At 41.6% G+C, this 26,051-nt stretch overlaps 1 protein-coding gene across 1 annotated transcript in view; it reads left to right on the top strand.

Annotated features, from left to right (window-relative positions):
- Positions 1–15,597, top strand: part of ARL15 (ADP ribosylation factor like GTPase 15) — a 494,867-nt gene extending 479,270 nt beyond the window's left edge. Inside the window, exon 7 of the transcript XR_009502620.1 lies at positions 15,548–15,597. The gene's annotated coding sequence lies outside the window, so the exon portion shown is untranslated. The remainder of the gene's footprint in view (positions 1–15,547) is intronic.
- The last annotated feature ends 10,454 nt before the right edge of the window (positions 15,598–26,051 follow it).

The raw sequence follows: 26,051 nt of genomic DNA, 5'->3' as shown, positions 1-26,051 counted from the left end.
AGCTGTCAGATTTCTCCTTTTCTCCATTAATCTGGAAGCTTTTCAGTGGTGCCAGGTCGCATCTCCATCACACAAGCTGGGAAGAGTGTCCGGCAACTTTCTACACCCTGACCCCCGGCACCCAGAAGAGTAACCCCTTCACTGCTGAACTGGTCTCTCAGGACTTAGGGCTTTCTCTTCCGGGTCGGGAAGGGATCCTCCCCAGCCCCATTGCCTCCAGCACTGCAGGGACCTGGAAGCGATGGTGGGGTCCTTCTTCCTCCCGTGTGCGCAGCTGTGTGGCGGTGACACACGGTCTGTGCTGTCCCCAGAGGAGACAGGGCTCGGGGCAACTGCGGGAGGACTGAGGAAATGGGTGTCCCCTCAGTAGTCTGGAGGCTTGGCCTACTGGGCACGAAGGTCGTGGAAGGTGAAGAGAGGAAGCAGGGAAAGATGAGAGGAAAGAAGAAGAAAGACAGTGGAAATAAAGGGAAGCGAGGTCTGGATCTGTAACACTCCCTTCCCACGCCTCACTTCAAATCCCTTTGGAAGCAGGTGATGACCTGGGCAAGAGGTCACTAGCAAAGAGCAAAGGGAACCGTCTACCACACTGAAGCACAAGCTGATTCGGGGTTCCCAGAGCTGGCCGCTGGGGAGGACCGGGTGCTGTGCAGAGGCCACGAGGCGGGAGACCCAGACCCGGGAAGGGATCCCTGAGCACGGTGGGGTGGGCCTTGCCTCTGGCTTCCAGAGACCCGCCCTTGCCTTGGGAGATGGATGTCCAAGAACTGCTGGCTGCAGAGGGCCAGGGTCTTTTTTTTTTTTTTTTTTTAATTGAAGTATAGTTGATTTACAAGGTTGCTAGCTTCAGGTGTAGAGCAAAGTGATTCGGTTATACCTATATGTATATTCATTCTTTTTCAGATTCCTTTCTCACATAGGTTATCACAGAGCCTTTTCTGTGATGTTTATCTCACTGTCAGCCCCAGTGTGCCCCCAGCAACAATAGGTGTCTGAGAAAGCTGTGGGCCCAGCTCCTTCGGCTGGGGGTGATTTATGCCAGCAGGTATAGACTCATCTGTCTCAGAGACGAAACTCTGGCCTCCTCTGAGATCTTTCACAGCTCATATATTGGGTTGGCCAAAAAGTTCGCTTGGGTTTTTCCGTGGCCGTTTTGGCCAACCCAATTGTTTTTAACACACACGCAGTCTCGTTCGCAAAAACCCCTTTCTTGAGCAGTGTAGCTCATGCTCCGGATGGGTTATCTTGTTCTCATTAGTAGGTATATGCGTCCCCCAGCTCCCACCCTACCCCAGATGGCTGCTGGCAGCAAGGGCTCAGCCTTGTTCCCGTGTGCGGGGATTAGAAACGAGACCTCTGGATGACTTGCTTTAGGGCAACTTCCCACGCAGCCCCTGGACGCGTTTAAATAACTTTTGTTATGTCAAGGAAGTCACCCTCCGCATCAGTCCTGGCAAACCAGGCTGTCACCCAGAGTTAAGAGCACTTCTTAATTAGATTAAAATGTTAATGAGCATAAAACTATGCTAAGGTAGACTTGTGTTGTTATCAGTCTCACCGCAACTGGAGAGAACAGATGTGCCATTGTTGTGTATATTAATATCTCATCTCAAAGGGATATTAACCTCCTCCAAGGAAACAAACCATGGGTGTAATTATATCTACGCAGAATAGCATGCGTATTGAACACTACCTTTGTCAGTAGCATGCAAATACATTTATCCTAATTGACTGTGATTAAATAATTTGACAAAGGAACACCCACCAATAAAGAGTGCCCAGCATAGCACCATGCATGGGGCTGGCGCTCAGTAATTTGTAAATTTATTATGTGCGTGTTCTAACTAATGCATCTGGTATACAAAGCACTTAGGTATTTGTATCGAATGCAAATTCCTAGCACCAGCATGATCCGACCTCTAATATTACAGTTAAGAAAAAGATAAGGACTCCCAAGAAGGGAACTTAAGCCCCTGAGGGCAGGTGTTCTGTCTAGGAATTTAACAAACAGAGGCTTTGTGTGATCAGAGTCTCTCAAGGAAGGGCCAGCACTCAAGATTGTAATCACCCTGTCCGTCCAGGGTCCAGCCTGGGTAGCTGGGCCAGCAACTCATGCTTCTCGCCACCCCTCCTTAGCACCTGCCGAACTCTGAGGATGAGGAGGTCCCGAATAGGGAACTGGTGATGAATTGCATGAGAGCCTGGGAAGGGGGTGGCTTCCGGCCGCAGATGGCCAGCATGATAGGCGCTTTGGAGCAGCCTCCAGTGCTTTCTGCTTCCTTTAAGACTGTCAGCACGAATATTGCTCATGAGTTTTATTTCTGTTGTTGCGTTGTTGCTCGTAGCAATGCTCACTTATTTTTACTGTCTTCTATGTTTTATTATATAAATGCAAAATATATTCTAAAAAAAAAAAAAAGGAACTGACCACAGAGTCTTTGCACAGAATTTTAAGCCCAGACTGAAAATGGCATATTCTATTACCAATTTTTTAAAATATTTAAAAAATTTTCCAGCTTCATTGAGGAATGGTCGACAAATTAAAATTTTTATATACTTAAAAAAAAAAAGAAAAAACTGTCAGCACATCTTTGCACTCCCGCAGAATGAATTGGGTGAGCACTATGGAGAGAGGAATTGGAGAGGACTCCTTGGCTGTTCGTCCTTGGGGCAGCTACGGGGCCTGAAGTCTGCCTTGTGCAGAACTCCCAGCCTAGGGCTCCCTCGCACATTGTGCAGTGAGGACAATTGCGTCCTAACTGTACAGAGGAAAGAGAGAGCCCAGCTATTCCCTTCTACAGTTCCCTGCCTCGTCACAGGTCCACCTGGAAAGGCTGAGGTGTCACTCAGACTTGGAGCCCTTAGAGTAGCTGTTGGTTTGTGGGTCTCCCACACACCATCCACCAGAGGCCCCGTGAACATTGTCAGGCCCTTAGGATGGAAACTGGAAGAAAACGATGCTTTGCCTTGGAATCTTACTGTCATGGACAGTTTAGCTGCTGTTTCTTTATTATTATTATTTTAAATCTGCTATTAGGACTAACTAGATCTAGGTAAAAACACACTGTGGGGACTTCCCTGGTGGTGCAGTGGTTAGGAATCCACCTACCAATGCAGGGGACACGGGTTCGAGCTCTGGTCCGGGAAGATCCCACATGCCGTGGAGCAACTAAGCCTGTGCGCCTTGAGCCCGTGCTCCGCAGCAAGAGAAGCCACTGCAATGAGAAGCCCGCGCACCGCAACAAAGAGTAGCCCCCGCTCGCCGCAACGAGAGAAAGCCTGCGCGCAGCAACAAAGACCCAACGCAGCCAAAAATAAATGAATAAACAAGTAAATTTTTTTAAAAAGCACACTGTGTCTTCATTTCATCAAAAGGTAGATTTTCTTTGACAGATGGAAACAATTCTCACCTTTGAACTCTAGCACCTCCTCCCTTCTTTTCCATAGAGTCTTCTGGAGCAAAACCATAACTGAACATAAGAAGTGCAGTTATACTTTATAAAAGATAAGAAATTCTTATTACTGTTCCTTGATCACTCAGTATAGAATTTGTACATTGTCTGGACTCATGGGGATTTAAAATCAGTAAATCAGTGTTGTAGATTTCTCAGTGAATCACAAATTTATAATTTAACTTTATATCATGGAAGAGAAAAAAGTTGTAAGCAATTTAGACTTGGAAATAAAGTGGAAAATTCAGCAGCCTGGCATCACTTGTTTAAAACCCTTTCTATGATTGTAAAGAACCTGGACTTTTTTGAAACTTAACTCCCTACTCTCCATCCTATCTTGTTTTATTGTTCTTTCTTTCCTTTTTTCAACGGAGTATCATTGACATATAACATGTTCGTTTCAGGTGTGCAACATGATGATTCGATATTTGTACATATTGCAAGATGATCTCCACAATAAGTCTAGTTGATGTCCATCACCATACATAGTTACCATTTTTTTCTTCTTTTTCTTGTAATGAGAACTTTTAAGATAAACTCTTAGCAACTTTCAAATATGCAATATAGTATACAATAACTACAGCCTCCATGCTGTCCATTACATCCCCAGGACTTATTTATTTTATAACGGAAGTTTGTACCTTTTGACCCCCTTCACCTATTTTGCCCACCCCCACTTCCTGCCTCTGGCAACCACCAATCTGTTCTCTGCATCTATCAGTTCTTCTTTTTCTTAGATTCCACGTATAAGTGAGATGATACAGTATTTGTCTTTCTCTCTCTGACTTATTTCACTTAGTGTAATGCCCTCAAAGTCCATCCATGTTGTCCCAAATGGCAAGATCTCCTTTTTTATGGCTAAATAATATTCCATTTTGTGTATATACCACATCTTCTTTATCCATTCATCTGTTGATGGACACTTAGATTGTTTCCATATATCTTGGCTATTGTAAATAATGCTGCAATGAACATAAGGGCGCATATATCTTTTTGAGTTAGTGTTCTTGTTTTCTTTGGATAAATACCCAGAAGTGGAATTGCTGAATCATATAGTGGTTTTGTTTTTAATTTTTTGAGGTACCTACATACTGTTTTGCACAGTGGCTGTACCAATTTGCATTCCCACCAACGGTGCATGAGAGTTCCCTTTTCTCCACATCTTCCTGTGCTTTCAATAATAGCCATTCTATTAGGTGTGAGGTGGTATCTCATTGTGGTTTTGATTTGCATTTCCCTGATGATTAGTGATGTTGAGCACCTTTTGTGTTTCTGTCGACCATCTGTTTGTCGTCTTTGGGAAGATGTCTATTCAGACCCTCTGGCCATATTTTTTTCATAAATTTTATTTATTTATTTATTTATTTGGCTGCATTGGGTCTTCATTGCTGCGCACAGGCTTTCTCTAGCTGCGGCGAGCAGGGGCTACTCTTCGTTGCGGTGCACGTGCTTCTCACTGCGGTGGCTTCTCTTCTTGCAGAACATGGGCTCTAGGTACGCACGCTTCAGTAGTTGTGGCACGAGGGCTCCATAGTTGTGGAACGTGGGCTTAGTTGCTCCGCGGCATGTGGGATCTTCCCGGACCAGGGATCAAACTTGTGTCCCCTGCATTGGCAGGCAGATTCTTAACCACTGCGCTACCAGGGAAGTCCCCTCTGGCCATTTTTTAATAAGATTGATTTTTTTTTGCTATTGAGTTGTATATGTTCTTTATATTTTTTGGATATTAACCCCTTATCAGATATATGATTGCAAATATTTTCTTCCATTTGATAGGCTGCCTTTTCATTTTGTTGATGGTTTCTTTTGCTGTGCAGAAGCATTTTTAGTTGGATGTAGCTCTACTTGTTTATTTTCACTTTTGTTGACTTTGCTTTTGGTGTCAGATCCAAAAAGTCATCACCAAGACTGATGTCAAGGAGCTTAATACCTATATTTTCTTCTAGGGTTTTTATGGTTTCAGGTCTTACATTCAAGTCTTTAATCCATTTTGGGTTAATGTTTGTGCAGGGTGTAATACTGTAGCCCAGTTTCATTTTTTTGCGTGTGACTATCCAATTTTCCTAACACCTATTCTTTCCGCATTTTGTATTCTTGGCTTCCTTGTTGTAAATTGATTGTCTATATATGTGTGGGTTTATTTCTAGGGCTTCTATTCTGTGTCATTGATCTATTTGTTTTTATGCCAATACCATTCTGTTTTGGTTACTATAGCTTTGTAATATAGTTTGAAATCAGGAAGCATGATGATTTCAGTTCTTCTTTCTCAATATTGCTTTGGCTCTTCAGGGTTTTTTGTGATTCCATACAAGTTTTAGCATTGTTCGTACTAGTTCTGTGAAAAATGCCATTGGAATGTTGAAAGAGATTGCATTGAATCTGTAGATTGCTTTGGACAATATGGACACTTTAACAATATTAATTATTCCAACCCATAAGCATGGAATATCTTTCCATTTGTTTGTGTCTTCAAGTTCTTTCATCAGTGTCTCATCGTTTTCAATGATGAGTTGGTTAAATTCTCAGGTATTTAATTCTTTTTGAAGCAATTGTAAATGGAATAGTTTTCTAATTTTTCTTTCTTTCTCATTACACCTTACACCCTTCCTATAGTCTATCTTGTATGAGTAGAGACCCATTTTGCCAGATCCAGAGTCACCTTGATCCTTTATTTTATTTGCTGTCTTCATTCTTTATGTTATTTCAAGTGTGTGTCACTACCAAGCTACCCTTTCCACCTTCTCCTGATTGTAGTCACAGGGCTATCATTGTCAGGAAGAGCACCTAAGTTTTAATTACATTGAAACATGCAATAACATCCAGTTGGATAATACTCAATGAATCTCTACTATGAGTGGAGTTATTTTGCACTCATCTTTCCTGGTAGGCTCATCAGATAAATAGTGCCATTTAAAATAAAATGTGTTGGGGGCATTTGGAAACCATCCCTGCCCTCAGCATCTTCCAGGCCAAGCTTTGACTTCCATGATTTATCATATGTAAGTCAAGAGTTTCAACTGATGACTTGTTGGAACAGGAACAGATTAGGCAAGACTTCCAGAAAAAAGGTTCTGAGCACCCTGGAGGCTGGGGGCTAGGTCTGGGGTCCTCTGTGAGGGTACTTATAGAACTTAGATTCTTCATGGCTCACATGAAACATTACCTTTGTAGCCTACACACCTGTGTCTGCAATAGTGGCTCTTCAATTAAGAACCCAAGTTTGTTCAGGTGTTTGTTAGGTACCTCAAATTTACATGTCTGCCAAAAGGGCTTCTACCAAAAATCAGGATGAGGAACGGATATTTTTGAGAGATGCTTTAAGGCAATGAAGGCTATTTTCAACATTCCAAAAAGTGTGTTGGAAATGAAACATTCGTGATAAGGCTGCCTAGGCCATTACTCAATAAAAGTGTATTTATTTAATTTTCAGAAATCTTTCAAAATAACTGACTCACTTGGGATCTGGAAAAGTTAATAAAAGGGGTTGTGAGTGGTGAACAGCTTGAGAGGCCCAATCTGAAACACAGGCTGACTATGAGTCTGCAAGCGCCATCCCTGTATTAAGCACCTAGATCACCAGAAGACTATGTTCTTGGATTATATTTCTCCCAGAGAATCACCTTTACAGCATCAGGCTTTAAAAAAACTTCAGGCCCTTGGCAGTTCCCTGGAGCACTCCAGGTTGGCGTTCAGGTGCCGGAGACCGAGCAGTGACATCGTCTCCTATTCCCTGTGAGCCACTTGAGTCCCCACTGCAGTGGTGCTTCCACTAAAACATTGAAGTGATAAGGAGTAACAGACTACCAGCCAGGAAATGCCTCCAGTGGACATTTTCTAACAACAGCAGACTGAGCAAAAAGGGAGAGAAACGAAAACAAGGACCTGGAATGAAGTGGTCCCTTGGAGCTAACTCCCATCTTTCCCATCACTCCCAGCCCTTGTTGAAGAGCATCTGGCACCACTGAGCCTTCATATCAAAGGTGGGTCTTTTCGTCCCTAATCTGTACCTGAAGTTCACTTCTTTTCCTGAGAGGGGAAGCAAAACCTGTTAGGGAGCACAGGAGCCATCATTTCCGGCTGAATTAGGACCTCAAGGGGGAACCTCGGAAGAGCCAGCACACACCTGAGCCACAGCTGCCCCCAGCCTCTGGAGGAGACCCTCCAATACCAATAGCTGACACGGCTCTTGGCACCAACGATGTGTATTATGACAAAGGATGCCAGTGTGACGTGTCCGTGAAGGACCTCACCCCACCACTGAAAACTGTCATTTGGGTGATCAGGTCCCCACAGTGAGCCACAGCCACCCCCCACCTCTGCAGGAGACCCTCCAACACTAGCAGGGTCTTGGTGCTCCAGCTGGGTGTCAGGCCTGAGTCTCTTAGGTGGGAGAGCTGAGTTCAGGACAGTGGTCTGCCAGAGACCTCCTGGCCCCATGTAATATCAAACGGTGAAAGCTCTTCCAGAGATCTCCATTTCAACACTAAGACCCAGCTCTACTCAATGACCAGCAAGCTACAGTGCTGGACACCTTATGCCAAACAACTAGCAAGACAGGAACACAAACCCACCCATTAGAGGAGAGGCTGCCTAAAACAATAATTAGGGGGCTTCCCTGGTGGCGCAGTCGTTGAGAATCTGCCTGCCAATGCAGGGGACACGGGTTTGAGCCCCGGTCTGGGAAGATCCCACATGCTGCGGAGCAACTAGGCCTGTGAGCCACAATTACTGAGCCTGTGCATCTGGAGCCTGTGCTCCACAACAAGAGAGGCCGTGATAATGAGAGGCCCGTGCACCGTGATGAAGAGTGGCTCCCACTTGCCACAACTAGAGAAAGCCCTCACACAGAAACGAAGACCCAATGCAGCCATAAATAAATAAATAAAATTAAAAAAAACAAAACAAAACAATAAGTTCACAGACAACCCAAAACACACCACTGGACGCAGTCCTGCCCACCAGAAAGACAAGATCCAGCCTCATCCACCAGAACACAGGCACCAGTCCCCTCAACCAGGAAGCCTACACAACCCACTGAACCAACCTTACCCACTGGAGGAAGACACCAAAAACAGCGGTAACTATGAACCTGCAGCCGGGGGAAAGGAGACCCCAAACACAGTAAGTTAAGCAAAATAAGAAGACAGAGAAATACAACAGATGAAGGAGTAAGGTAAAAACCCACCAGACCAAACAAATGAAGAGGAAATAGTCTACCTGAAAAAGAATTCAGAGTAATGATAGTAAATATGATCCAAAATCTTGGAAATAGAATGGAGAATATACAAGAAACGTTTAACGAAGGCCTAGAAGAACTAAAGAGCAAACAAACAATGATGAACAACACAATAAATGAAATTAAAAATTCTCTAGAAGGAATCAATGGCAGAATAACAAAGGCAACAGAACGGATAAGTGACCTGGAAGATAAAATAGGGGAAATAACTACCACAGAGCAGAATAAAGAAAAAAGAATGAAAAGAATTGAGGACAGTCCCAGAGACCTCTGGGACAACATTAAGCGCACCAACATTCGAGTTAATAGGGGTCCCAGAAGAAGAGAAAAAGAAAGGGACTGAGAAAATATTTGAAAAGATTAGAGTTGAAAACTTCCCTAATATGGGAAAGGAAATAGCCAATCAAGTCCTGGAAGCGCAGAGAGTCCCATACAGGATAAATCCAAGGACAAACACGCCAAGACACATATTAATCAAACTATCAAAAATTAAATACAAAGAAAAAATATTAAAAGCAGCAAGGGAAAAGCAACAAATAACATACAAGGGAATCTCCATAAGGTTAACAGCGGATTTCTCAGTGGAAACTCTGCAAGCCAGAAGGGTGTGGCAGGACATATTTAAAGTGATGAAAGGGGAAAACCTACAACCAAGATTACCAAGATTACTCTACCCAGCAAGGATCTCATTCACATTCAACAGAGAAATTAAAACCTTTATGGACAAGCAAGAACTAAGAGAATCCAGCACCACCAAACCAGCTTTACAACAAATGCTAAAGGAACTTCTCTAGGCAGGAAACTGGAGAGAAGGAAAAGACCTACAATAACAAACCCGAAACAATTAAGAAAATGGTAATAGGAACGTACATATTGATGATTACCTTAAATGTAAATGGATTAAATGCTCCAACCAAAAGACATAGACTGGCTGAATGGATACAAAAAAAAAAAAAACCATCTATATGCTGTCTACAAGAGACCCACTTCGGACCTAGGGACACATACAGACTGAAAGTGAGGGGATGGAAAAAGATATTACATGCAAATGGAAATCAAAAGAAAGCTGGAGTAGCAATTCTCATATCAGACAAAATAGACTTTAAAATAAAAACTATCAAGGGATCAATCCCAGAAGAAGATGTAACAATTGTAAATATTTATGCACCCAACATAGGAGCACCTCAATATATAAGGCAAATGCTAACAGCCATAAAAAGGGAAATCGACAGTAACACAATTATAGTAGGGGACATTAACACCCCACTTTCACCAATGGACAGATTGTCCAAAATGAAAAAATATAAGGAAACACAAGCTTTAAATGATACATTGAACAAGATGGAATTAATTGATATTTATATACATTAAACAAGATGGACTTAATTGATATTTATAGGACATTCCATCCAAAAACAACAGAATACACTTTCTTCTCAAGTGCTCATGGAACATTCTCCAGGATAGATCATATCTTGGGTCAAAAATCAAGCCTTGGTAAATTAAAGAATATTGAAATAATATCAAGTATCTTTTCCGACTATAATGCTGTGAGACTAGATATCAATTACAGGAAAAAAATCTGTAAAAAATACAAACACATGGAGCCTAAACCATACACTACTAAATAACCAAGAGACCACTGAAGAAATCAAAGAGGAAATCAAAAAATACCTAAAACAAATGACAATGAAACACAACGACCCAAAACCTATGGGATGCAGCAAAAGCAGTTCGAAGAGGGAAGTTTATAACAGTACAATCCCACCTCAAGAAACAAGAAACATTTCAAATAAACAATCTAACTTACACCTAAAGCAATTAGAGAAAGATAACAAAGAAAACCCCAAAGTTAACAGAAGGAAAGAAATCATAAAGATCATATCAGAAATAAATGAAAAAGAAATGAAGGAAACAATAGCCAAGATGAATAAAACTAAAAGCTGGTTCTTTGAGAAGATAAGCAAAATTGATAAACCATTAGCCAGACTCCTTAAGAAAAAAAGGGAGAAGACTCAAATCAACAGAATTAGAAATGAAAAAGGAGAAGTAAAAACTGACACTGCAGAAAATACAAAGGATCATGAGAGATTACTGCAAGCAACTGTATGCCAATAAACTGGACAACCTGGAAGTAATGGACAAATTCTTAGAAAAGCACAACCTTCTGAAACTGAACCAGGAAGATATAGAAAACATAAACCGACCAATCACAAGCACTGAAATTGAAACTGTGATTAAAAATCTTCCAACAAAAGCCCAGGACCAGATGGCTTCACAGGTGAATTTTATCAAACATTTAGAGAAAAGCTAACACCTATCCTACTCAACTCTTCCAAAATATAGCAGAGGGAGGAACACTCCCAAACTCATTCTATGAAGCCACCATCACCCTGATACCAGAACCAGGCAAAGTTGTCACAAAAAAAAGAAAACTACAGGCCAGTATCACTGATGAACATAGGTATAAAAATCCTCAACAAAATGCTAACAGAATCCAGCAGCACATTAAAAGGATCATACACCATGATCAACTGGGGTCTATCCCAGGAATGCAAGGATTCTTCAATATACGCAAATCAATCAATGTGATAAACCATATTAACAAATTGAAGGATAAAAACCATATGATCATCTCAATAGATGCAGAAAAAACTTTCAACAAAATTCAACACCCATTTATGAGAAAAACCCTCCAGAAAGTAGACACAGAGGGAACTTACCTCAACATAATAAAGACCATATATGACAAACCCACAGCCAACATCGTTCTCAATAGTGAAAAACTGAAACCATTTCCACTAAGATCAGGAACAAGACAAGGTTGTCCAGCCTCACCACTATGATTAAACATAGTTTTGGAAGTTTTAGCCACAGCAATCAGAGAAGAGAAAGAAACAAAAGGAATCCAAATCAGAAAAGAAGAAGTAAAACTGTCACTCTTTGCAGATGACATGATACTATACATAGAGAATCCTAAAGATGCTACCTGAAAACTACTAGAGCTAATCAATGAATTTGGTGAAGTAGCAGGATACAAAATTAATGCACAGAAATCTCTTGCATTCCTATACACTAATGATGAAAAATCTGAAAGAGAAATTAAGGAAACACTCCCATTTACCATTACAACAAAAAGAATAAAATACCTAGGAATAAACCTACCTAAGGAGACAAAAGACCTGTATGCAGAAAACTATATGGTACTGATGAAAGAAATTAAAGATGATACAAACAGATGGAGAGATATACTATATTCTTGGATTGGGAGAATCAATATTGTGAAAATGACTACACGACCTAAAGCAATCTACAGATTCAGCGCAATCCCTATCAAACTACCAATGGCATTTTTCACAGAACTAGAACTAAAAATTTCACAATTTGTATAGAAACACAAAAGACCCCGAATAGCCAAAGCAATCTTGAGAAAGAAAAATGGAGCTGGAAGAATCAGGCTCCCAGACTTCAGACTAAACTACAAAGCTACAGTAATCAAGACAGTATGGTACTGGCACAAAAACAGAAATATAGTTCAATGGAACAGTATAGAAAGCCCAGAGGTAAACCCATGCACATATGGTCACCTTATCTTTGAGAAGGGAGGCAAGAATATACAGTGGAGAAAAGACAGCCTCTTCAATAAGTGGTGCTGAGAAAACTGGACAGCTTCATGTAAAAGAATGAAATTAGAACACTTCCTAACACCATACACAAAAATAAACCCAAAATGGATTAAAGACCTAAATGTAAGGCCAGACACTATCAAACTCTTAGAGGAAAACATAGGCAGAACACTCTATGACATAAATCACAGCAAGATCCTTTTTGACCCACCTCCTAGAGAAATGGAAATAAAAACAAAAATAAACAAATGGGACCTAATGAAACTTCAAAGCTTTTGCACAGCAAAGGAAACCATAAACAAGACGAAAGGACCACCCTCGGATTGGGAGAAAACATTTGCAAACGAAGCAACTGACAAAGGTTTAATCTCCAAAATATACAAACAGCACATGCAGCTCAATATGAAAAAAACAAAGAACCCAATCCAAAAATGGGCAGAAGACCTAAATAGACATTTCTCCAAAGAAGATATACAGATTGCCAACAAACACATGAAAGGATGCTCAACATCACTACTCATTAGAGAAATGCAAATCAAAACTACAATGAGGTATCACCTCACACAGGTCAGAATGGCCACCATCAAAAAATCTACAAACAATGATTCTGGAAAGGGTGTGGAGAAAAGGGAACCCTCTTGTATTGTTGGTGGGAAAGTAAATTGATACAACCACGATGGAGAACAGTATGGAGGTTCCTTAAAAAACTAAAAATAGAACTACCATCTGACCCAGCAATCTCACTACTGGGCATATGGCCTAAGAAAACCATAATTCAAAAAGAGTCATGTACCACAATGTTCATTGCAGCACTATTTACAATAACCAGGACATGGAAGCAACCTAAGTGTCCATTGACAGATGAATGGATAAAGAAGATGTGGCACATATATAGAATGGAATATTACTCAGCCATAAAAAGAAATGAAATTGAGTTATTTGCAGTGAGGTGGATGGACCTAGAGACTGTCATACAGAGTGAGGTAAGAAAGAAAAACAAATACTGTATGCTAACACATATATCTGGAATCTAAAAAAAAAAATAAGGTTCTGAAGAACGTAGGGGCAGGACAAGAATAAAGATGCAGGTGTAGAGAATGGACTTGAGGACGTGGGGAGTGGGAAGGGCAAGCTGGAAGGAAGTAGGAGAGTGACGTCGACATATATACACTACCAAATGTAAAAGAGCTAGCTAGGGGGAAGCAGCCGCGTAGCACAGGCAGATCAGCTTGGTTCTTTGTGACCACCTAGAGGAGTGGGATGGGGGGGTGGGAGGGACACGCAAGAGGGAGGGGATATGGGGATATATGTATATGTATAGCTGATTCACTTTGTTATACAGCAGAAACTAACACACCATTGTAAAGCAATTATACTCCAATAAAGATGTTAAAAAAATTAAAAAAAAACTTCAGATAGGCTGCTGGCGTGGCAGGGAGGCAATACAAGAAAGCCATCACCCTCTCTCCCTATATACGTTAGTGTGTGTATGTATTCAGAACTTCTGTGATCATATCGCTACTGCATCTGTCATACACAGACTGGTGATAAATTTCAGGTTTAGTTCAGGGGCAAGAAAAAGTTTGTCTAGTCTCGTAAGCCGATTGCTATGTTCCTTCTAGCTAGCAAGAATTCTGTAACCCACTGGATTTCCCCTTAGATTTGAGCCCATTAACATCCAAGACCAAGATCTGGGCTTCGTTACTGTTTTCTTTTTTTTTTTTTTTTGGCCAGAGCTTCTTGGTATGATTTTTTTCCCCTTTAAACTTACTATTTGTTTTTTTCCTGTGTTTATAGTTTTTGGTTTTACTGCACCTAAGCATTTATCCTAAGCAATCTCAAATCCTTTCAGGAAGTAGGTGAATTTAAAAATTATGTGAAGTAGCTTGATATCATTTTGGTCATGGGCTCCGAAGTCATGCCCAGGTACTGACATATTCGTTCCAGTGCTTGAAGTGACCTTACCAATAGACATCATGCTGTCTCTCATGTAAGTGGAGTGAATGTACAGGAAGTATCTGGATGAAAATGGAAACATGTTGAAACCACTTCTTTTGCTTTAATTCCCCCCCACCAAAAAAAAATCTAAGACAACATGACCCTGTCCTGTGTGCATTAGGTGAGCCAGACAACCTTCCGCAGGAGGCCCACACACAGGAGGGCCTTTGGTTTAGTCCTGGAACTGCTGCCAGCCGATGAGGGGCCTTACCTCCTTTGGCAATTCTGCTTCTCTGTCTCACTTCCTGACCCAGACTTCTGTTCAGAAAGGAATCCCTTATTCCTGCTTGCTTCCCAACAGGCTGCTCTGCCTGCTCAACTGTTGAAAGATGTAAGGCTTTGTGATTTGCTGCATCTCGGGGCATCTCTGAGGCTGTTCTTCTGACCACCCTGCTTGCAGCGGCCCTGCTTCCTCTCCCCTCCAGCCGCTGTTCTGCTGTCCTGCTGTCATCCCCGCCGTACACAGCCAGACGAGCAGTCTCTTTGCAGTGAGCGTCCATCCTTTCAGTGTCGGTAGGCTGGCTGCATTCCAGGACCTGGGTAGACCGATACAAGAGAGCAAGCTTGGGAACCGAATGTTGGCAGCGGGATGGCATCAACACAGAGCCCTTCACTAGTGACCATCAAGGGAGGGTGATAGGAGCATCTCCCTCCATGGATGACCTTTTAATTCTCAGTCTCTGTAAGTGCTTTGCCATCGGGGAACCTTGTGTGACAGTGTCCTCTAAAGGCACATGTTTTCTTCAAGAGTCTGTTGTTTGCAGACTCAGAATGTTCTTACTAGCCCTACAAGCCTGTGGCTCCTGGCAACCTGGACCCAGACCCTAGATATTCCAAAAACAGCGATTATAGAACTAAGAAAGCAAAGAAGCTGATACCGACAAAGCAGACAGTTTGAGGTACGTGTTAAGCTTCAGAGTAAGGAATGTGGATAGCAGAGAAGAAAGATGGCAACTTAAGCTTTCCTAGCCTGTCTGTCAGGACGAACTGAGAGTGATGACATTCCTTTCTTTACGAAACTGGCACAAGGAAAATTTTGGAGGGGAAACTGGAAGCTACGTCACAGATCCTGGGCTGGAGTAGGAGCTCAGAGCCTGTAATCCCAGGACTTTCTGCAAGTGAGAGGCAGAGAAGGCATTTTGGTAGTGCCTGTTCACAGAAGACAGGAATGAGGAACAGAACAGGGCATGGTGAGATACATGCAATTGACGCTTGTCATTTTTTGGCTACTGTAGGACATGAACCACCTTTCTGTGTTTGAGGAATTCGCTTCCTGAAGGCTGGAAGACCCCATTTGCGAGCCCTCGTTGCAGCAGGAGTTTGGGTGTGTGACCTGGGGTAGGTTCCTAAGATGCATCCTCCCACCTTTTGAACAGAAAACCAGAGTCACAAAGATGCAGAAGCAGGAAGACACCACTTGGTGACGGTGGTAGCAGTAGCACCAACATCCACTTTCTGTGTTCCCTGGGGGCGGCAGGAGGGTCTCGGTGGACCGAGTTTATGCTCCTGCCTGCTCCGAGCCCAGCGTTCTTGACGAGGTTGTCGGTTCCCTCGTATCCTTTGAAAACAGTTCCTTTTCTGCTTAAGTCAGCCATAGTTCCTGTCGCTTGCAAAGTGAGGCTTCGGGTGAGGTGACACCAGCACTCCTCACCTCACATATACAACGGTTTGAATCAAATTCTGATTTACAACATTGGGCTCTTGATGTGCACATCCCGGCTCTGAGGTCCAGCCTGGTCTGTTTGAAGGGAAAGAGAGAGGGGTGAAGCAGAAGACTGGGTGGAGGCGGGGACACGTGTTCTGGTCAGAGAACAAGAAAGTGGCAGGACTACTCAGGGTCCAACCCAGGGAGGGCTTGAGAAAGTTGGGGGCTGTGGGCCTGGCTGGGGGGCAAGTTCCCGGCTGTCAGATTCAGGAGGTTGGGGGTGAGGGATTACCCTCAGGAGGCCCACACTGGTTGAATGGGCCAACCCTGGGTTAATAGAGAAAAGCAGACCACTTCTCTAGATGAAGAAAGAAATGTGTTAAAATCCTTCACCCTAGTAGAGAAAGGCAAAACTCTATAAAAGAACATATTCTCTTCTTCCCTCCACTTAAGGGATTAAAATTGGTGACTGGGGTTTAGCACATTAAAGCAGAAGTCACGCAATCCTCCACTGAGAGAATCTTCCCAACTCCCCTTCAATCCAGAGCTGCCTGTGTGCACGCATTGGGACCTAAACAATCTAATAGTGCCAGATGACTCCCAGGGAGGCAAATTAATTAGCCATTTCTCCAAAGGTATTATATTCCAGTTGGGGTTAAAAGTCAGGGAAGTTCTCTGGCATAGTAGGGAGCCAAGGAGGCAAGGCTTTGTTGAATTGGGAACTGGCTCAAATTATGGCACAGCCTGCAGGCTGAGCTACATTTGGGAGTTTGGTTTTAGACTAGGGATAGGCGCTTGGCTACCCAGTAACTTGAATGAATCCTCTAGCTACATATTCAGCCCTCCCGTATTTAGAAGAGTGGCCCAGGCTTTTGGGAGAGCATGACAGGGACTTAACGGCTTTTCTAGAGGAGGGTAGATGAATTTGTTCATCCCTTCATCCATTCGCCTACTCATTAAATAAATATTAAACACTTTATGTGCCAGGCACTGTGCCTGGACCTTTCTCCCTGTGATAATTGAGATAATTTTCGTATTTAACCCACATAATAACCCTGAGATAGGTACGTTGGCTATCCCCATTTTACAGATAAGGAAATGGAAGCAATTTGTCCAAAGAGAGGCATAGCTGTTGCTGGCATTGTCAGTGCTTCTTTGTGGGAGATCTCTGCCTCACAAGAGGGAGTTTGACTGGTGGAAAAAGAAGGCCCCCCTATATACTTCCTTGGTCATCAGTAAGGATCGGGGTTGGTTTTGCGTTCCTAAAAAGTCACATGAAGTTCTTGGGCACTTCCAAAGAGGCAGCCTGTCAAGTAAAAGAGAGGATGTGGGGTTGTGTGGAGTACGGATGGAGTAATCTTCACCAAACGATGGGAATATACCAGCTCATAAGGATTTGCCCGCTGAGCTTCAAGTCTACCTGAATACCTTTCCCCCTCTCTAAAGGGATGAAAACATATAAATGGAACTCTCTTGATGTTCTTAAGTGAAATAAATGATGCTATGAAACAGCAGATGTATATGAGCATTTTCTTTCCAGTGAAGAGCTCCAGAAATATTGTCTTCACTTAACATAGTTGTATAAATATGTGCTGGTAGAATTTTTTTCTAAGCCAGATACCCTGAAGTATTTTGGTTGTCCATCTCCAACTTCCTTGCTCCTGGACAATGTTGACCTCTGGGTTACTTTGGCTGTTTATGTTCACCTGAAATTATGTTTTTGCAGTTTCTTTTATTATAGTTTGGCTGCATTGCCTGTCCAGTGATAGACGTGATGTTCTTACTGGAACTAATATAAGTTATGGCCCTAGGACCAGCAAAATCCACTCCTGTTTTTTTCCCCACAGACTTCTTCCTAGAGGAGAGAAAGGAATTGTTGTTGTAGTTTGTTTGTGTTTAACGACCAGTGCTTGTTCACATATACTTAGGTTCATAAATTTGTTCATCATTACTACCTGCTCCTTCCTCCTTGGTTCAATTTCCTTCTTAGAGAAAGACATGCATTAGTGGTTCTTTTGGAAAACAGTTCTCAAACTTTGCCTGAAAGTGTATTCATTTCACTTCAGTCTTGAATGAAAGTGTATTCATTTCACTTCAGTCAGAATTTTTAGATTAATATATTTCATCAGCATTTTAAAGATATTATTCCCTTATCTCCTGGCTTTTCATTATGAGCACATCCATATCAGTGATCTGTGGTGTGTGTGTGTGTGTATAGAAATTCACCATGCCTAGGTTGTAGAAATATTGCTATAACAGGAGTTTCAGTTTCCAGGACTCCTTTTAACAGTAACTTCTCATGGAAGCTCTCCCCTAGATCCTTAGGCAAATTTCTTGCTACTTCTCTAGGTTAGTGGATAGACCTCTTCTGATCATTCTTTGCCAGAGAAGGCAGCCTTTCCAGGGTTGAAGGGTTTCAGTTCTAGACCTCTATCATTTGCAAGTTCATGGTCCCAGGTATTCCCACATGGGCATTAACACCACCTCATCCCAGCCATGACCAACAACTCTAGCTAAGTTCCTCTTTCATTTCTGGCTCAGAATTTACTTTGCTCCTCCTCACTCAACTAGGTAGTTAATATTTTTGTTTTCTGGTTTTATTTTTTTTGGCTTGATTATATGTTTATAGTTGAAGAGGAGTTTATATTACCTCAATCCATATGTTGTGGAAACTGAAAATTCCATAATTGAGTTTGTATGAGTCTTACCTCTTCCTCATACCTATTATCCAAACTATTCCTGAAATTCCTAAATCTCTATGAAGTATTTCTAGGTTGTTCAAAGGGGACATAATAATAATAAGTCACTAATAATTAGTGAGCATTATGGACCAGGCCCTAGTCTAAGCACTATACATAGTCCATGTAAAAAAATTCTACCAGAGAATTAAAAATTCTCTTATTCATACTGTTATTATCCTGTTTTTCAGATGAAGACAGTGAGTCAATGGAAGGACAGACAACTTTTCCAGGGTCGCACAGCTACTGAGTGACGGCAGCTGGTATTCAAATCCAGGTCTGTGTGATGCCAGAGCTTATGATCTTAACCATGGGGCTTTGTTGCCTGGTGCCCTGTCTATGCCTTGTTAGACTGGCCATAGCTTTTCTCCCTTCTCTCAGCCAACTCACCCTTGCTCTACTCTATGCTCCTATGATCCCCTATGGTCATTGCTCCACTCCATGATCTCCACAGAGGAGATTCCTAGTGTGCTTTTGTGTTTGCTTTTTTTCTCTTTGATAAAAATGAGAAAATTAGAGATGATCTTTAACGTTCTTTCCAACTCGGACACTCTATATTGTGGTTTATCATCCATCTACTTGCTCACTTAAAATTTTTCCCACTTATCCTTAGTGTGATTGCCTTTTTTTTTCTTTTCTTTTTTGCTTCTTGGATTGTAAACTTATGAGGTGCTGGGATGACAGGGAAAAGCTGGGAAAGTTCTGTACTCATGAGAGCATGATAACTAGGGCTGAGCAAGACTGCAAGCCCATTGATGAGATAAATGAAATGGGTTGAAGTTGAAGTTCTTATGTAAGCCACATCTGCCCTTAAAGTTCTAAGCAAAGTTGGATACTCTTTATGGGTGGGGTTGAAGATGAAGATGAGAGTAGAAGAAACTTCAGAGAGCATATGCCTTTTTCTAAGCACTTCTTCCCAGTAAGTGTTTAGGCACAACAGAGAAGGCAGCTTAGAAAATCTTGGGAAACAATAGGTTTATGTGGAAATAATTTGGAAGTTATTTTTTATGTATGTATTATTATTTTATTAATAATTATATATTATTATTATTATTATGTATTATTTTTATGTATAATCATGCCACCTATCAACTAGATACTAAGCTCTCTTTTTATTCAATAGCATCCTAATTTGGGCCATTCATATGGGATGTTTTGGGGAACTAAATGAAGCATGTGTAGCTGTCCACTTTGTGAGATTCAGTCTAAATTAGCAGTGTGCATGGACAATAGAAAACAAGAAAACTTTCTGTGTGTAGCAGCCTGTGGTGATGAGAACATGTGGCACGTGAAATAACACAAAAATATTACTATAGCTTTGAGAGAATAAACACTACTTATTCTTTTCAATATCATGGGTATTTTCCTCTCCCATTACTAAGGAAACTTTTCTTTTCCCTGGAAAATAGACGTAATTCTTTTTTCTTTGATTTAAGTCTATTTCTAAGACATTGGAAGTAAGATCAAGATTTAGTTTCATAAGAACATAGCAGGCAGGGCTTTAAGCATTTAATAAGCATCTCAAACCTAAATACTCTTGTTATTGTAGCTCTGTTGTGAACTGAATTGTGTTCCCACCCCCTAAATTCATATGTTGAAGCTCTAACTCTCAGTGTGACTGCATTTGGAGATACGGCCTTTAAGGAGGTAATTATGGATAAGATGAGGTCATAAGGATGGGGCCGTGATCCAACAGGACTGATGTCCTTCTAAGAAGAGAAAAAGACACCATGAGCCCATGCACAGGGAAAAGGCCATGTGAGGGCATGGTGAGAAAGCAGCCATCTGCAAGCTAAGGAGAGAGATCTCACCAGAAACCAACCCCACAGGCACCTTGATCTTGGACTTCCAGCCTCTAGAACTAATAGAAAATAAATTTCTGCCATGCCACCCAGTCTGTGGTATTTTGTTATAGGACCCCTAGCTGACTAATACAAGCCCCTTTCCTTTTCATTCCAAAGGATTTTATCAATTAATGCATAACATTTTACCTAAATAAGCAAAATACAATTCAAGCAAGTAAACACTGAAAAGGAACTGCTCCACCAATCAGCCTGAACTATTCATACCACAGATTTGCTCTTGTGACAGAATGTATCAACACTGTAGCCAGATATGCTGAAAAGCACTTCAGTTATTCCTCTATTTTAAAAATCACATGGAAAGCCTTCTTCACTGAGCAAGTATTATTCTAAAAGGGTTAAAATGATAAATTTAAACAATTTTCAACATTTGTAGAAATTAAAATAATAAGTCACTGAGAATCGTTTAACAAATTAAAAAAAATTTTTTTAATTTAATTTTTATTTATTTATTTATTTTTGGCTGTGTTGGGTCTTCATTGCTGCGCGTGGGCTTTCTCTAGTTGCGGTGAGCGGGGGCCACTCTTCATCGCGGTGCGCGTGCTTCTCATTGCAGTGGCTTCTCTTGTTGTGGAGCACGGGCTTTAGGCACACAGGCTTCAGTAGTTGTGGCTCGCGGGCTCTAGAGCGCAGGCTCTGTAGTTGTGGTGCACGGGCTTAGTTGCTCTGCAGCATATGGGATCTTCCCAGACCAGGGCTCGAACCCATGTCCCCTGCATTGGCAGGCGGATTCTTAACCACTGCACCACCAGGGAAGTCCTAAAATTTTATAAAAACAGGTGGGTGTTCTTTTCTTCATGTAGGGACTGGTCCATTGTACCAGTGAGGAAAGCTGCTTTTAAGTGCATATATTTGAATAGTAACTTTTTGAGCAAGAACCCGATTTCTAACTTGTCCTTGGTCATGGACATCAGATCTAACATATGTATAGACATTTATATTTCCCCTCCCAATATCGGAGACATTTAGATTCTGTCCAGTCAGTTTACCACTAAGGGACTTTTTTCACCATAGGTCAACACTTGCCTATTCTTCAGAATGTTGAACCATTCCAACTCCCCACCCCTGCCCCAGGGAATGTGATTTGCTTTTCATTAAGTATAGCCAGGAAAATAAAAACTCTAATTTCTTTGTTCTAAGACCAGAATGGGACTTGGTGCTGGTTCTGTGTAGCTAGAATTGAATACTTGCCGATAACTCGTTCTTAGTAAATTATCTGTGGGGTAGATGTACTTCCATGTGGGAACACCACATTTGCATGAAGGAGGAAATGCTTTCCTTTTTGTAAAGAACAGGAAGATTCCATCTTAATCAGAAATTGTCTTCAGCTTGGGGTTGCTTTTTCCCATCAGCTCTCTGCGCTGGTTAGTGCCCTGTGGCGGGAGCTACCGTCTGTCCCAACCGTGCTCCTACTTCTCCTCATTTGCACTCTACCTCCTGATCCCCCTGGTTGTGCCTCGGCTTCTCCTTGAGGGCTGGCTCTCAGTAACTCTGTCATAGTTCTCTTTATTGCTTCTGAGACACCTACAAGATGCTCCTGGATCAAGAATTCACAAGACTAACTGATATAATCCTTGACTCCAAGGGCGGATGGGTTACACCTAATGGTCTCCAAGGCCTGAGCCAATTGGAAAAAAAATGACATTTCTGACCTTTTGGAGTGTTTCTACTCTCCAGGGGACTGACCAGTCCGATGACACGGTCTGCCTCTTGCCTCTGTAATTTGTTCACAATGCAGTATCACCAAATCTAGCTTGGAGGTGGCCACCCTTTCCTCGGAGAAAGGTCTTTTATTTTGCTTTGTGACACACCGCCTATGGCGGGGGGTGAGTTTGAACACACGTTCTAAATAAACACAGATAACTAGTTCTATATAATAAGTAGAAACTAGATTTTCCATCAACATTCATGAATAAGGGGACAGATGTGTGGTATGATTTGCAAAGTGTTTTAAAAATCTGCTTAAACAAATTGCCTACACCCCTAAACATGCCGCTCTGCTTACCCCAGTGCCTGAAATTCCACCGTGAGTTATTAGCTTAGGAAACAGATTGGACTGTCAGAAGCCAGCCCAGGCTGGGGTACTTTGGACTGTTAAGATTGACCGGAAAGTGGCTGAGCAGATGTTTTTTGTTTTTTGTTTTCCTGGTGAGAGGGGTTGGAATAAGGTTAGTTTGGGGAGAAAGTAGGTAGGTAGGTAGGTAAGTGGTAAAGAGAAGGGAAGGCTGACAAAAGAGAAGATGAAAGGGTGTCACCAGGGCTAGATTATGATCTTTCAGAGGCTTAAGCACTGGAAATAAAAGTAAAAACAATATTTGACTGTAAAACACAAACATATGTATGCTGAAATTAAAATGTCTATACATTTCTATAAATATTTCTATATATTTTCTATAAAATTACTGTTTCTATATATCCCGATTGCAACATTCTGGATAAGTTCATCAGAGCTGAACTTATTTCATTTTCCCTGGCCCTCCCTGGCTGATGCCCTGTTCAGGACTGGGTCTGCCTGGTTGACATTCCTGAAGGGGGAGTATGTCTGCTGATGTGCAGGGCCACGGCTTAGGGTTGCACAGGCTGTGCACTGCACAACAGCAGGGGGCCCCAGTCACAAAGAGCCTATGATGAGAATGGCTGCCCCTGGAGCTATGCAACTCGCGGCCCCTGGGAAACAGGCACTGTTGGAGAATGACTAGTGCTAAACAAAGCATGGCCAGAGGACTCTGCCTGGAATCACATGTTAAAATGCAGATTCCTACAGCATGAGACAGGGTAGAGGGATAGGAGAGCTGGAATTTCTATTTTAAAATAAACATTACAGTTAATTCTTGAGCATACTGGCAAAACATGCTAACTACCTTTAGGTGAAGTTACTGTATGCTGCTTCCCCTCTGCCTCTAAGGAAAGCTCCAAATGAGAGAGGCCTGAGCTTCTGCTCTGAAGGGCAGGTCAGGCATGGCCTGCCCCAGCATCTGGTCAACCCACTGCAGCCGTTGGACGTTCTGTCCTAAGCCACGGAAGCATGGAGCCCTTGTCAAAGACGTGTCAGCAGAAGCTCTGGAAAACAGGGTTTCCAGATCTGGGCCTCAGTTCCAGTTCTGTCACTAATTAGCTGTGTGTACTAGTTAAAGTCATAATTTTTTTCTAGACAAGTTTTCTTGTATGCTTGATGAGGGCATAAGTCAGAATACATTTTCCAGACCTTGATCTAAGCCATCTCTTTTTTATAAGTTATGAGAGTGAAAAAAGCACATGGTACAGGTCCACAATTCAGAAACTCCTGGGGCCAAATAGGTTTTGAAATTTAGAATTTGTTGTTGTTTTGAAGTGTAATAGGATGCATATATTATATATTACATAGTACCTTCAGTAGGGTCTGGGGGCAGCATCCAGAAATCAAATACATTCATTATTCCTGAAGCAAAATGTGTGAATATTTGCACTAGAGGAATCTTTCTATGTGGGGTTGGTGAGATGAGTTACAGAGAATGAAACGTTAGGGTTTGGCAGAGGGCACTGGTCAGACCGTTTTCACCTAGTGTTCGTGCCCCCGGTCCTGTTCCAGGCATAATGTTCCATCTCTCCTCCCTCCCCTCTGTCTCTGTGCTTGAATCTCTCCCTCTGTAAAGCTAAGAAAGTCATTCTACCTGCTGATAAAATTGCGTAAATAAAAGCAAATTGAATTTTTCAGAAAAAGGATTCTTATTATTTTCCTGAAAGGTTAGCTTATTTTGCCACTAATTTTAGCCTATATGGGTTACTAAGAAGAGTTAAGCAAAGCAGGGGCCTGGGGGGACCTCCCTTTGCACTTAAAGTATGTGTTTGTTGCGAGTGAATCCAGATTCAACAATTCTAGAATGAAACAGAAACGCTTAGTTTCCATGAACTCACTCACTCACCTTCCCCACAGGCCAGGAAATTCTGCTTATGATATTGAAAGAGTGCTGGCCAGAGAGGTTTGCCCTCCTCCTGATCCTAAACTGGGCTATGATTCTCTGGGGCCACGGAAGCAAATCACTGGTTCTAGAATTGAAACTCTGCAAAAGCAGCATAACTCAGCTTCAAGCCGCAACTCTAAGTAGAAGCTACAAGCTAAGCTAAACTATGAGTGGCACAGAAACGTTCGATAATTTTTCAGTCTCATTGAGACGGTGTTTCTTTTCAATTTGGTACTTACGTGACAAAAATGCAATTCTCAAGTTAAATTATTTGTAACCATCAGTGTCAGATGTTTACAGCACGATCTAATGCTTCTGCCACCTAGGTCCCAGTTAACATTTGCTGGAGTCTTTCAAATTTATCATGAAAAGTATTATTCGTGAATGGTTATATTTTATCAGGGAATGAGGATTGGTATAGGAAGGGGAGACTGAAATGACAGTTTTCTTTTCTTTTTAGTAGTAAATTCCAGAGAACTCACTTACCTTCTCACCACTGCCAGACATGACAAGACTTCTAAAATGGAAAAAATTCTCTCTGTGGTTTCAGAGCAGCCATTCTTAACTCTCCTTCACTGACTAACTTAATTAGATTTTCCTTAAAAAGAATTGCTCTGGGCTAAATATTTGCATGCTAAGTTTCAGCCTTGAGCATATTTTCACTGTGAAATTATTAACCTCTGAGAAAACTAATAGAATCTTAATTATACTGACACTACCAGGAAATGCCATAATAGTCTTTGATCCTGCTTTCTATTTGTCACTTTGTTGGTTTTGGTTTATATTTATTTCAACCAAGATCATTAAATCAGAACCTTGTGAACACCCCACTCACAAAAAACCACAGTCACAACATAGGTAAAGAATCTTTCATGCAGTGATACTAAAATGCTCTATAAATAAATTTTAAAACTTTGAAGTTCCTCAATTTATCCATCACTGAAAGATATTTCCTAGTGAAGTGGAAAAATTATCAAATTACCATTTTTTAGGATACTTGGGTGGGGTAGTGATTTAAAAAAAAAACAGTAACTCTGATTTTGAAAATCATTCTTTGCTTTTTTTTTTTTTAATGGCCACAGCTGGGCAAATCTGCTCATGAAATTCCTCTAAACAATTGCATGACTTTGGGTAAGCCAGTGACCTTAGATTTCTATCGTGAAGGTGTTTTCCAGTTCTAACAGGTGACCATGGAGCTATGGTACTGTTTTATATCTTTCCACCTCTAGGATTGGGCTGTATAGATCCTGAAGAAGAAAATCTGTGTAATCCTACTTATAGTAGATGTTTCCCTTCTTTTGTGAAAGTCTTTATGGTGGTACCACCATGATGTACTCTTGCTAAAAATGTTGAACCTGAATATTACCCAACCTAAGGTCAAATCTCAGTTTATAAGAAATATGGAAAACCAAGGAAGGAAATAAACATCAACATTTGGAAGCAATGAGACAAATCCAGAATGTGGACAGTCTATTTGAAAACTGACCTGGACTTTTCAATAATTCATAATACACATAACATAAATTTTATGCTCATTACATTTTATTCTGCTT

This window comes from Balaenoptera ricei, chromosome 3 (assembly GCF_028023285.1).
Source record: "Balaenoptera ricei isolate mBalRic1 chromosome 3, mBalRic1.hap2, whole genome shotgun sequence".
Classification (NCBI taxonomy): domain Eukaryota; kingdom Metazoa; phylum Chordata; class Mammalia; order Artiodactyla; family Balaenopteridae; genus Balaenoptera; species Balaenoptera ricei.
Note: the sequence above shows the minus strand (reverse complement) of the source record. Positions and strands in the feature narration are given on the sequence as shown.